Below are 11,433 nucleotides of genomic sequence, written 5' to 3' on the forward strand. Positions count from 1 at the left end.
TTCTTTAGAATCTGAAGGACTCCCTTTAGGATTTCCTATAGGGCAGGTTAATAAACACCCTCAGGGTTTGTTTGTTTGTTTGTTTGTTTGCCTAGAATATTTTAATTTCTCCTTCATTTTTGAAGGACAAATTTTCCAGATATAGAATTATTTCTTGACAGTTTTTTTCTTTCAACATTTTATGTCATCATACGGCCTTCCTGCCTCCATGGTTTCTGATGAAATTTGCTGTTAACCTTACTGAGGATCTCTTGTGCTTGATAAGTTGCTTCTTTTTCCCTTGCTGCTTTTAAGATTCTTTCTTGTCTTTGGCTTTAGCTACTTTGATTATAATGTATCTTTATATGAATCTCTGAGTTTATTATATTAGAATTCATTGAATTTCTTGGATTTGTAGATCTGTGTATGCATTTTCATATCTGTATTAATTTGAGAATTAGCTAACCAAATGCTACAATAAAAGCTTGTTATAAATATGGCATGAAATTACATAATGCCTATAGACTAATTTGGGGACAATCAATATCTTACAATATTGACTTCCAAGCAGTATACCTTTTCATTACTTAGTTCTTTATTATTTCTCAGTAGTATTTGTAGCTTTCAGTACACTGCAACTACATATCTTCACATATCTTGTGTTAAACACATTTCTTAGTTTAGATGGTTGGTGATATAAAGAGAATGAAATTTTTAGTTTGATTTTCCATTTCTTCACGGATAATATATAAGCACAGATATTTATTTTTGTAAATGAACCTTGAGTTCTCTGACATTATTAAATTCACTTATTCAAATAATTGTTTTGTCAATTTCTTAGGTTTCTCTATATAAAAAATCATGTTGCCTGCCCAAAAAGAAAATTTTACATCTTTCCATTTCGTGCCATAACGTCTTTTCTTAGCTTCTTTTTTCATATCTCTTTTGTCATCTATGTCTTTGCTGATATTTTATCTAGTTGTTCTATCAATGGAAAGAGAGAAGTGTTACATCTTCAAAAATGATGACAGAATTGCCAATTTTTAATCACTTAAATTTTTGATTCATGTGATATAAAGGATATAATTTTTTGTCTTCTTCTTGAATTGACCATTTTATCATTATGAAATATTCCTCATCATTTAAACGTGCATTGACATCACAAGAACAAAAAATCAGAGAATTAAAATTTGTAGTAAAGTCTCCAGGTAAATGATACATTTTTCTTTATCTTCTGTTGATTTATTTTCCCAAGTTTTCTTTTGGCTGAGATTCTGTGACTACAGAAATCCATTTACTGTAGCAAATGGATAGCTGTATGTATCATACTAAGCAATCAAAATAGAAGGCTTTGCATGTGCATGGATGTGTAGGTGTACATAGGCAGATCCTTTGAAATAGACCTTGAGAGATACTATGATAGACTCTAAAGAATGTGATGATTGATAAGACGTAGGTGGGAGAGGAAAATTTGGGAATGATGCCTAGACATCTTGTTTGGACATCTTAGTGGATAGTTATGTCTTTCAGTAAAATAAAAAATACAGAAGCAGCAGCAGGTCTGAGAGTGCAAAATAATGACTACAGCTCTGGACAAGTTAAGTTTAAAGTGTCTGAGGAGTATCAAGGTGATGTCCAGTAGACAGCTGGATATATGGTCTAGTGCTCAGGAGGGAGGTGTGGGCTGGAAAAGAGATTTGGAAGTCATCAATGTCCTGTCAAGGGCTTGTCAAGTAGAAACTCAAGTGAAAGCCCCGAGATTCATTTGATACCCAACAGACAAAATAAAATACCAGGAACTTCTTTGTGCAAATTGTGCATTTCTCTCTGAGAAACCACATTACGATGGTGAAAAACTTTAGTGTTTTAAAGTTGCAGTCCCCCTGTGAAGTGCAGTTTTTGATACGTGATAATACTGTCTCTGTCCCTCTGCCATAAAATCTATATTTGACCAGGTAAAGCAAAAATGGAAATAATAAAAAGAAAATAGTACACAATATTTTAACTTAATAAAACCAGCTTAGCTGTTTTATCCTGGACTCTGTAATTATTGACATAACTTTTAAGTAAAGGGAGTTATGAAAAACATTGGGAAGAGGAAGATTATAAACGTGTGTGTGTGTGTCTGTGTGGTTTTTTATTGTGGTAAAATACAAATAACAGATAATTTACCATTTTATTCATTTTGAAGTGTACATTCAGGGTATTAATTATATTCACAGTGTGCAACCAACCTCATTATGGGAAGTCACTGCTAAATGGGTACAGGGTTTCAGGTACAGAGACCAGTAGTTGAAATACACTGATACGTATTAAATGTCCTATTTTGTGATGTGACACACACACGTACACATACATAATTTGGTTTTATCATCACACGCCTATAGTTTTGATATTATTATCTCATTTTACAGAGCGGAAATTAAGCCTCGAGAAGTGTCTTAAACACAAGGGCAGATCTCACTCTTGGAAGTGAGGGATTAGATCTCAAGCCTCTCCACTCCCACTTTACCTTGCTCTTTTTCAAGACAAACTTTTGCCTAAAACACGTTCACTGTTATCTAGCTCCAGAACTTCTTTTTCTTCCTAAATGGAAACCCTGAACCCATTTAGCAGTTACTTCCTGTAATGAGGTTGGTTGCACACTGTGAATATAATTAATGCCCTGAATGTACACTTTAGGCTTCAGGTACAGAGACCAGTTGGTGTGAGTTAGACATTAACTGCCCAGCAGTTTTCCCCTGGCAGTGACCTCCCCTTGAGAGTTGGGCATTACCCCAGCGAAGTGAAAACAGTGGAATAAAAACAAGCAGTGAAACGAATGGCAAAGCTTTACTGTTCTTTCATGGCATAAGTTCAAATTCATTTGTAACACAGTATATATACAGAAGTAGACTTTGAAATGTGGTGAAGAGATTTAGGAGGATCTAAAAGACATCCACAGAATTCAGGAAGAAGTTGCTGAGGAAGTGCATGATTTAATCAGTAAGCAAATAATGAGGTTGTAGTTGAAAAGTCAGAAGCAGAATGAGGTACCATATTGAGGAATTAGGAGAAAAATGAAGGATAGGGGGTGTGGAAGGCAAAAAAGGAAAGAGTAGGAGGGAGAAGATATTGATTTAGTCAGATTTAGTCATTCAGCAAGTCTTCTTTTTGTAGGGAAAGCTGCTAAGTCATGTTTATCCAAAAGCCAGTGAAACAAGGTGGAAGGTCCAGCTAATCAGGAGAGTGGCTTGATTTGTCAATTTCCTGGAGACAGAGCTTTAAAAAAGGAGGGTCCTAGAAACTTGAGGGGGAGGGTGTGACTGTGCATCTCAGAGATAAAGGGAGAAAGATGTCACCTATTGACCACAATGGTGTCATTAGAACTCTGCTCATCAATGCTTAGAACTAAGAGTAGATATTAAATTAAGTCAGAAAATCAACTTTTTGATTCATTGTTTATTCACTCATGTGTTCACTTGCTCATGCATTTATTTGTTTAATCAACAAATAAAATTTGAAAATCTATTACCTGCATGGTCAAAGATATTCCAAAGGTTTTCTGTTAGGTGTTGGGTGATAGGAAGAAGGAAAGACAAAATTTTAGTGTGAGAGCAAGGGCCTGACCTAAATATAAGAAATTCAAGAATTTGAATCCATTTTCAGATGTACCTGAATGTGAAGATGGTAGGCTCACGTGAGCTTCCTCAAGTGTGCTGTTCCTACCCAGTTAGAACTCACTTTAAAAAAGCATCAGTTACAAAGCCTGGTTATAAGCTCTTTGAAACTTAAATCATATTTCCTCAAAAACTCAATATCATGCACGGCACATTCTAATGTTTTCTCCATAAATATCTCATTAATCCCCAATGTGGCAGGGAATAAAATTACCAGGGTATTAAGGTATGCAGTGAACCTTCCCGTGATATCCTGAGAGTTCTGATTCAGAAATATGGCCTTAATTGGATTATAGCGTAGTTGCATTTAACTGTGGAAATTCAACTAAACAACACTGGCGAAAAATTTAGAGTGGGGCAGAAATAAAAAAGGAACATCTTAAATAGCAAATGTTCCCATATGACAGTTTCTTCAAAGAGATGACGTCAAAGGATACACATGAGATGGTGGCTTAAGGCTGTGGTGCCTTCAGTGTGTCTCATCCCCACGCACCTACCTTTCATAATGCGAATGTCTCCCACTGCTAGAAGTGATCCCTGAGTTAAAGATACACAGGGGGCTTTTGAGTTGGGAAAGTTCTGTGTATGGAAGACAGAGCCACTGTTGCATCTCCTAGGAGCTTCATGCATCTTTAAGATTTATCTCTTGGACATTTTTGGCTTCCTCTCCAATTATAATGGGTTTTCCAATAAGAAAATCTCTGTTTCTCCCTGAAAACTCCCACTTTCCTCCTTGATGACCCAAATTTCCTGACTCTCATATCTGTATTTTTAGTACAACCAAAATTCTATGGCAATTCTGAGTGGTCCTGTGTGTTCTCCTTTTCTCAGTGACAGAAGCCAGGGGCAGTACTGTTCAGTTCTTTCCTATGTGCTTTCTTTGACCATATGTGTCCAAACTGATATTATCTCAAATACTAGAGATTTGACATTAGCACTGCATCTACATTGTGAGTTTAATAGATATCTGAGAACTAGATGAACTTTACAGTTCATAATAAGTTGCATCCTTTCTACAAGTAAATGTATTTTTCCTCAGGAATCAATTGTCTCAGTGGCAGGGTCCACTTGTAAAGGCCTCTGTATCAAAAGCAGACTCCGGCTCAGTCACTGAATCTGTTTGCTCATAATGGCAGCAAAAGTATAGGGATTAGAAGTGAAAGTACAGCCACTGCAAATGATTGTCGGAGAAAGGTCTTTGTTTTGGATGGAATGTGGTAGGAAAAGCTTTGACCCCTGGTGGAAGAAAAACAGTGCCCATCAATAGACCTGGCATATAGCCTGTAGTCAGTAGATACTGCACTGGAGGACAGTGGGCCAGAATAAAGTGGGAAACCCCGAGAGTGAAGAAGCCCACATATTTCTTGATGTGGATTAGTATATTTATTCGAATTTAAGTTAAAATCTATCATAGTGTTATTATGTTATGAACAACAAAGGAAGATAAAGTATAGTCAACTTCCAACACAATACTTTCTGACATAGAAATTTTATTTTTTAAATATAAATTTATTTATTTTTTTGCTTTTGGCTGTGTTGTGTCTTCATTGCTGTGAGAGGGCTTTCTCTAGTTGCGGTGAGCAGGGGCTAGAGAGCATTGTTGCAATGCATGGGATTCTCATTGCGGTGGCTTCTCTTGTTTGGAGCACGGGCTCTAGGCACGTGGGCTTCAATAGCTGTGGCCTGTGGGCTCAGTGGTTGTGGCTCATGGGCTCTGGAGTGCAGGCTCAGTAGTTGTGGCACACGGGCTTAGTGCTCCACGGCATGTGGGATCTTCCTGGACTAGGGCTCAAACCCGGTTCCCTGGCATTGGCAGGCGGATTCTTAACCACCGCACCACCAGGGAAGCCCTAGAAATTTTATTTTAGATGTATTTAGATATAGTTCTAATATATATCATGCTGCTCTATTCTATAATTCTTTGAATATACAATATCGTCTGTTTCACTGCTTAGTCATAGTGTATTATTTTTGAGGACATTTTAAAAGGCAACTAAACTCAACGCATCTGGTATTAGCAATGTAAATAATACATAGAACCATGATACAATGGATGGCTACGGCCAAGCCTGCCCATTTCAGGCAGTAACACCCTACCTCCCAAGTAGCTCCCGGCCTGCTGCCTGGATGGTGCATATTGAAAGACTCCATTGATTTGAAGGGATATCAGACTTCAGGAATTTGTACTCTGTGAAAAAAAACATGAATCTTAGAACTTTTGAAATGGCAAAGATGAAGTAAAACAAGCTCTCTGCTTTTATTGTGATGAACTTAATAAACGTAAGTGTAGCTGTACTCCAATCAAATGATGTGCAGATATGTGGGACAAGAATTAATTCTGAAGAAATTGATTCGAACATGTCGAAATTTGTCACCATGACAGGAAAATCGTTATTCCAAGGGATTTGCTGTCTGTACCTGGTAACAGATACCAAGCTTTGCATTAGAGAAAAAATACAGAGATGCAGTGAAATCTTGAGCATCTAGAGGACATTCTGCCTTCTACAACGCGGATGGCTAACATTTGCATAGAGAGAGAGCATTGTATGTGCCAGGCTTTGTCATGCACTATTTCTGCTAAACTTCATAGCAATCTTATGAGTTAAGAATCACTGTTAGCACATTTTATTGATGAGGAACAGAGGTGCAGAAAGGCCAAATAACTCACTTCGTTAGCTAGTAAACAGAGGGTCACAATTCAAGATGCAAACCTGAAGCATTTCTCACTCTGCTATGCTGTCTCCTGGCAAGTTAGCCTGGGCTAGTAGCTTTCTCTTTACCTGCCAGATGTTCATAAATTAGGCATTTTTGAGTTGGGAAATCACTCCGCAACTTTGGCTATCACAAGCAATTACAATTCTCTATTGGCTCCTGTGTGAAACCAGTGAATGCAGGTGCCCTCGGCATCAGAATATTCAAGAGTGAGTGGTGCAAGGCACTTGTTTGTTTTTCTTCATATACTCTTCCTCGAAGTTTTTAGTTGATGGGATTTTAAAATTATTTTTCAACTATAAAACTAATAGAGTTAACTGTTAAAATGCTAGTCAGTATAAAAGTATACAATGTAAAAACAAAAGTGTTTCCCTCTCTTTTTGCCCACGACAAGGGTAAATCACTGTCAACACTTTGCTCTGTGTCTTATATGATGATTTTTAGATTCATATACAAATAAGGTGTAAGGTTTATAAAAATTATACCAAATTATTCATGTTGTTATGAAATGTGCCTTTTTACTCACCAATATAACATCACAACAAAAATTATTGGTTCATGAATTGCAAAGAAGGATTAAATAATTAAACTATAGTATCAGAAGGTGGAGCTGGGCCTCAGTATTTCCTGAAATCAAAAATTTGTACACTCTTCTCTAAACTCAGATTCTTGCATATTGTCAGCTGGATTGTCTCTCTCATTGCAAAGCTAATAATTTCTACAGGAAGGGGAATGAGGCTACCAAAAAATTCCCAGGTTCCCTTTTTTATTTCCACTTCAAAAAAAATCTATGGCATGACTTTAACTGATTCAGCTTGGGTTAGGTATCCATCTCTGGCTCAATCAACTGTATGTAAAAGTCCGGGGAATCATGACTGTCACATCCTTGTTCAATTACCCAAGTCTGGAACATTGGGTAATTGTGGGCCTACAGACAGAGAAATTAAAATATGCCAGTTTCCATCTTAAACCACATTGTTGGGAGCAGGAACTGGGTGTGGTTTCAATAATGGTCTCTCCACATCTCTAAACAAATATCACAAGGATAAAAGTTATCTGGATGAGCAAAATGATAGGAATCCATTAAGCAAAGGATGAATGTACCATAGATAATTTGTCGTCTCTTTATGGATGGACATTCATCTCAGCTCATGTTCTTCATCATTACAAATATTTTTCATTATTATAAATAATGCTGCTGTGATCATCCCTGCACACATATCTTTGTGTCCATATAAGCATTTCCATATGTGTCCATATAAGTATAATAGATTTATAAAAATGGAACTGTAAGTTAAAAGCACATGCATGTTTTAATTTCATAGATACTGTGAAATCCCCACTGAAAGATATTTACACCAGTTTACACTACCACCAATGGTGATTGTGTACCTAGCAAATCCTCTAAAAACTACTGGATACAATTAACTAGAGGGAAATTAAGCACTTTCTTATGTGGATTATAAATCTGTCACTTCAAGATAAATATTGAAATTCCTAGGCTCTATTTTTATATAACTTCAAGTTATGTATTTCTGAGAGTGAATTGACAGTGAGTATGAATCTCAGTACTAAACTTTAGAAAATTCAGGGTTTATTTTCACCAAGAGAGGAAAAGCTATTTAATCTCAAGACTGAGAAAACATTCTACCTCATCATGGAATATGCTAGTGGAAGAGATGTGTTTGATTACCTAGTAGCTCATGGCACATGAAAGGAAAAGAGGCTTGAAGAAAATTCCACCAGAAAGTATCTGTTGTGCAGTGCTGCCAACAGAAGTGGGTTGTTTATAGAGACTGAAAGGCAGAAAACCTGCTCTCGGATGCTGACATGGACATCAAGATTGTAGACTCTGGTTTCAGCAACAAATTCACCTTTGGCAACCAGCTACGTAACTTCTGTGGCAGTAATTTTGCTACCCCAGAACTACTCCAGGGAAAAATTTAAGATAGACCCGTGTGGGAGATGTGGAGGCTGAGAGTCATCCTGTATGCAGGGGTCATCTGATCCCTGCCTTCGTATCTCAAGAAGCCATGGGAGAAGTTACTGAGTGAAATATACCATATTCCCTTCTACTTGTCCATGGAGTGTGAAAACCTGCTCAAGAAATTTCTCATTCTCAGTTCCATCAAGAGAAGCACTCCCAGCAAGAGAGGCACTTTTGATCAAATTATGAAAGATTCATGGATAAATTTGGGTCATAACGATGAACTAAAGCCTTATGTGGAACTGCTCTCTGACTACAAAGACCCCCCAGAGTTGATGGTGTCAATAGGTTACACACAAGAAGAGATCAGGTACTCACTGATGGGCCAGAAGTTCGAGGTGATGGCCGCCCATCAGCTCCTGGGACACAAGAGCACAGAATTGGAGGGCTGTACTATCGCCCTGAGGCCCCAGCCTTTACCTAATCTGACCAGCAGCAGCAATCCTTTCCCATCTCACAAGGTACAGAATAGTCTCTGCCACCCCCAACCAGTGGGGTGTCAGCAGCAATGCTGGTCCTGCCATTTCCGTCTCTAATTCTCAGAATACTCAGAGTAGCAGTGCAGAAAATCAGCAGCCTTCAGATGGCCAGGAACCAGAACAAAATGCTAGCAGCACGGTCAACTTGCCTGCCACCTCTCTGATTGTCTTGGCAAAGAAGAAAATAACTCCTGTTCCCTACGCAAAGAGTGACCTCTCCACCAGCAGAAATCAAAACAGGAATTCCCCATTTTTGGAGAGGGCCAGCTTCCACCAGAAAGAAAAGAGCCTGACCAGGCTAGGTTCTGGGGCCTCCACCAGCTTCTGCTTCTGCTGCAATTGACCCAGCCTTTGCCCTGCCTGTGCTAGAAACCCACGACAGCCTTGGTGCAGCCCAGCCAAGCCTGTGGGTGCTGCCTCACAGACAGCAATGGCGAGGTGCCTCGGCACTGCCCCGTCAGCATGTCCCTCTGGCTTCCCACAATGGTGGAGCCCCGGACAGGAAATTCCTTCCAAGCTGAACAGCTCTGACATATACACAACCAGCAGAATTTGCCCTGTGGGAAGACCCGAGCCTCTCCCTCTGGCAACAGTCAGGGCCAGAAGAACTAGTGGAGACTCTCAAACTTCACCTGGTGGGCAGCAGAAGCAATGATAAAAGAATTTCAAGAGGCTAAGTGGTGCCCACTCTACTTTACATGGAGTGTGAAGTATCACAAGCACATGGAGTCTGCTGGGAGATGTGCAAGGTCCTGGATGCAAACAGCTGCCAGTGTGAGCTAAACAAAAAAAAAAATATATTGGGCTGGCCAAAAAGTTCGTTCGGGTTTTCGTAACCTCTCATGGATAAACCCGAACGAACTTTTTGGCCAGCCCAATACTTGCTGCTGTACATGCATAGTTCCCAGGACCAAAAGGACTACATGCAGTGGAAGATGGTGGTGTGCAAAGTGCCACTGAGGTCTCTCAATATGTTTGACTTAAGTGGATATCAAGCATTTCCATGGCCTTTAGAAACGTTGCCTCTAACATCACTGTAGAGTTTAAGCTTGAAAAGGCTGCCACGACCCACCAGAGAGATAAGAGAAGTAGGCTGGCTATAGCTGCTCTGCCCCCGGTGTGGACTAGTGTATTTCCCCCTCTGGCACTTCTCTTCCTGTGACTTTCTCTGTCTTTTCTTCTATTTTTGCAGGGGAGAGGAGATTGGTCTACTGAAATAAAGACAAACCATCCAAATGGAAACACAACACACATCTCTCCCTCTCTCCCTCTCTCTCTCTCTCTCTCTCTCTCTCTCTCTCTCTTTCTTCCTGCTATTAACTCATAATGTCTATTAGCATTTCTTTGAGCTGACTAAAGTAAAGCGTTCTTTATAATAATAGACTACCTGTTACATAGTAAATTCATTCACATCATGCCCTCTAGAGCAAAAGGGAAGCATAAGATATAAAATCTCTGGGTCAGACGGTTAAAACTGTAATCATTTAAAATCAAGGATGGCATGAGAAAACAGGAAAGCACTGAGCTACTTCTGCAAAGAAAAATAAATTTCTTTTCTCTGGGATAAATATAAGCCAATAAAGCTTAGCCAAATCACCTCATGAGTATAAATGTTTTCCAGGCAAAGTTACAAAGTGCTAAGATGAACACATCTAACCTGTTGCAATAAAGCTGTTCAGTAATAAGAGCCCCTGGATTCCATAGCTCTAGGATGGATTAAATATTTTATCTTCTAAAGAACAGTAATCAGCTGAGGAGAGTGAAGGAATTGGCTTTATTTGATATTTGATTTACTTTCCCTGCCATTTCCATGGGTCACCTTTTGGTGCTGACTTTCAATTCAGTGGCTGTTGTAGCACCAGAATCCTGAATTATGAAAAGAGTGGTTTCATTTAGGAGAAGTAAATATTCTAGCAGCTGTGAATTCAGGATTTAAAAATCATTCTAACTTGCTGAAAACGAACAGTCCCAGCATAGAGTCAAGCGAGAAGCAAATGGCAGAAATACCTGTATGAGTCCATTCACTGCGTGTGTAGTGTGTTTCTTGTCTATGGCTTACCTTGTTATTTGCTTGTTTTTTCCCCCATTTTCACCTCCCCAGATGCCCCTAACCACTGCATCTCCAGCTCTCCTGAAGACCAGCTGATTCCTTCATTCTCTTCATTCATTCAATAAAATATTGCTCATCTATGAAGATACAATATTTAAAATAATTTTCATGGTAGGCATGCATAAACAAATATACTGTACTAAGTGCTATTTTAGGGTACCTACTGATGGCTGTTGGAACAAAGAAAATAATATAACTAACTGTGAGTGGAATGATTAGAAGATGAGCAGAGATCTGAATTGCAAATATACAAGGAATCACATTTTAGGTAAAAAGAGCTGTAGTAAAATCAGAGTCTCAGATGTTCTCTGAAGTAGGTAATAATTGGTTATGACATAGGGATGACACAGGGTATGACGTGGCAAAGTGGTAGGAGATGACACAGAAAGAGAAGTTGAGATCAGATTCTGAAGAACCCTGAAGAGCAGAAGACCTTGGTCTTTATTCTGGAGGTGAATCATCAATGACAGTGATTAGATGAAGGGTGTATTCTAGGATGATCACTCC

At 38.8% G+C, this 11,433-nt stretch overlaps 1 pseudogene; it reads left to right on the top strand.

The window, feature by feature from the left end:
• The first annotated feature begins 5,996 nt into the window (after nt 1-5,996).
• On the top strand, nt 5,997-9,978 carry LOC113632467 (serine/threonine-protein kinase MARK2-like; annotated as a pseudogene).
• Nucleotides 9,979-11,433: the final 1,455 nt, after the last annotated feature.

The sequence above is a fragment of the Aethalodelphis obliquidens genome, unplaced genomic scaffold (genome assembly GCF_003676395.1).
Source record: "Aethalodelphis obliquidens isolate GAN/ISIS:26980383/991018 unplaced genomic scaffold, ASM367639v1 scaffold37, whole genome shotgun sequence".
NCBI classification, from domain to species: Eukaryota; Metazoa; Chordata; class Mammalia; order Artiodactyla; family Delphinidae; genus Aethalodelphis; species Aethalodelphis obliquidens.